At 50.5% G+C, this 2,804-nt stretch overlaps 1 non-coding gene across 1 annotated transcript; it reads right to left on the bottom strand.

Annotated features, from left to right (window-relative positions):
• Window positions 1-1,845: 1,845 nt before the first annotated feature.
• On the bottom strand, window positions 1,846-1,953 carry LOC113458320. Its single transcript, XR_003378708.1, has one exon. It is a non-coding gene; the product is annotated as a U6 spliceosomal RNA (small nuclear RNA).
• Window positions 1,954-2,804: the final 851 nt, after the last annotated feature.

Raw genomic sequence — 2,804 nt, forward strand, 5'->3', positions numbered from 1 at the left:
AAGACAGGAACCATTCCTGAGCTCTGACCCACGGACCTGGAACTGATAAATTTGTGTTGTGGCTATTAGTTATGTAGTGATAAAGCTGTTGGAGATGCGGTCTTGAAGGCCCTGGAAGTCACTGCATGGACCCTCCCGTCTCCGCCTCTTGAATGATGACGTTAGAGATGGGTGCAACCACGTAAAGGTTGCACCTTCAAATGCCACCATGTCAACCATAGTCTCAACACCCGGGTTTCAGAAGGGACACCTTCAAACAAGGTCTCAGTTCTACTATTACATTGAATTGGGTTCCAACATACGAGCTGGGCAAACATACACATGTCAGTGTATGAGCTCTGTAGTTTCAAAGGGTGGGTAACTGACTTACAGCGACATGACTAATATGTATAAAACAGCCTCATGACACCCACCACTCACAACTAAGTGGCAACTGCCCCTGGTCTGTTTGGCAAAAAGGACAGGTGGCTTGGCTGTCCATGGGGACTTCCAGGTAGACTGTTAGAGGCCATTCCAATTTCACCTGATGTGAAAGCAGTATATAAAACTGAGTCTTGCTTTGTGACCTATAGCGTCACATTTCCTATTACTGGCGTTAATCCTCCTGCCTCCCTTTGGGATTCCTGCATGATCTGAAACAATCTAATCGTCCTGTCCTGAGATCACTGATGTAAACACACCAGCAGCCCTGTCTTTACTATGTAAAAGCACATACTGCAGACTCAGGGTCAGGACATGGGAATCTTTGTGGGTGGGGAGGGACATGGTGGTCAGGTTCAGTGGACTGCATAGGGTCCAGGGACACAGGACACCTGAGACTGCAGGGTCAGATAACTGCTCTGAGACAAACTGCTGGACTTAGGTGAAAGAAAGAACACCCTAGATATTGGAAAACAACTGCTTACATTCTAAAGTTATCTCAGGAAGTTTTCCCAGGACTGTGAAGAAATTAAAGATCCCCTCCAGCTCAGTAGGTAAGAGAACCTGCTGCTCTTGCAGAGGACCGGGGTTCAGCTCACAGCTGTCTGTGACTCCAGTTCTAGAGGCTCCCACACCCTCCTCTGGTCTGTGCGGGTTACTGCACACACATGGTGCACAGACGACAGACAGGCGAAACACCCATAACATACAATAAAAATAAAAAGCCACCAAACAAGGGGCCTCCTCCTGCATCAGGGATAGCCCAGCTGCAGGGCTCCCTAGTGCATGCCCAACACATCTGAATAAGAAGTCTAGTTAGGCACCAACCCTTCTGATGCAATAGCAACCTTCTTCATTTATGAGAGCCGAGCCCTCATGGCAGAACTGCCTCTGACAGGCTTTTCTGCTGACCCTGTTGTTAGGGATAATTTCCAACCCACGAACTTCAGGGGACACACTCAAGACACAACAGGGTGTGCTTTCTGCTCTTAACAATGGGTACACGAGCCACCTGGTGACTCCAGCCAGGGTCATGAAGCTGCCCTGTCCCCCTGTCCCCGATCTCTTCTGTTTTATGATGGACCCGCTGGGTCCCACCACCCCAGAGCTATTTGAGTAACTCATTCCTTTACTATTTCTCAGTTTGTGACCAGCAGGGCCTTCCCCATCATTCTCCCCGCTGCTGGCAAGATGAGCTCTTTAAAGGGTGAAGGGTGTGTTCCTGTTGCCTCCTGCCATGACCCCATCTGTGACAGAGACTCTTCCCCTGCCTCCTAGGGAGATCAGGGCATGGATGTGTTTGGATGTGTTGGGGATGGTGCCAAGCTTCCTCACCCCAGTGTCGCCCCCAGCCGTGCCCTCTTCTGACCTTCCAGCCTCTGACCCCTCTCACAGACCCTTCTTAAGCCCCTCATCCTTTATTTTTTTTTTATGGAACGCTTCACGAATTTGCGTGTCATCCTTGCGCAGGGGCCATGCTAATCTTCTCTGTATCGTTCCAATTTTTAGTATATGTGCTGCCGAAGCGAGCACCCTCATCCTTTAAAGAATTACACCCGACACCTGCCAGCCTCACTAGGAAGAACTATGTGGCCCTGCTCCAGCCAAGGCTCCCCACACAACTGCTCCTCTCTCGGCCCCATGGCAATGCTTGGCTTCCTTCTCCCATGTCCCCCAGCCCTGTGACCGTGTCCAACTGAACAGCGACGTCTCAGGGGAAGGCTTGGAATGCAGTCTCTACTCCGTGAGTAATTGTTGGATGAATCGCTTCCATTCAGTTCAATTCCCTTTTCCATTAACCCTTTATAGACCCAGATGTCCCCAGACACCACTGGTCCTGGTCGGCTGAGACTGTGTGGGTGGGGGCCAAGCAGCTGCAGCAATAAATATTCCAGGGAGGTTGTTTTCTCAGTGGAGACTATGGTTTCCCCCAGGTGCTTCCAGGATGCGTCAGTTCTCCGACTGTTTCCCCCTGGTGAGGACACTGTCTCCTGCCCAAGGTCAGCAGAGTTAAACTGAAGCAAGAAATAATAAAAGACCAAGACAGCACTTCAAGGACATGAGAATCCCAGAAACCCAGATTTTCTGGAAGTGTCTCCTTGGGCCTAGTTTGAAGAGTTGGGATAGAGGGTACACTCGTAAGTTTCAGACCTGCTACGTGCAACCAGAGGGACGACCCCATGGTTCTGAGAGCAGAATAGCACTCATTCCTGAGGGATTTCCTATAGGGAACCAAAAACAAAATGGTCCCCAGTGTGGAGCGTTTGCAAGCTCATGGGCCAGTTGCCAGAGAGGGGGTGTGCATTGACACACTTGCCTGAGAGGGGGTGTGCATTGACACACTTGCCTGAGAGGGGGTGTGCATTGACACACTTGCCTGAGAG

Source organism: Microtus ochrogaster, chromosome 2, assembly GCF_000317375.1.
Source record: "Microtus ochrogaster isolate Prairie Vole_2 chromosome 2, MicOch1.0, whole genome shotgun sequence".
Taxonomy (NCBI): Eukaryota; Metazoa; Chordata; class Mammalia; order Rodentia; family Cricetidae; genus Microtus; species Microtus ochrogaster.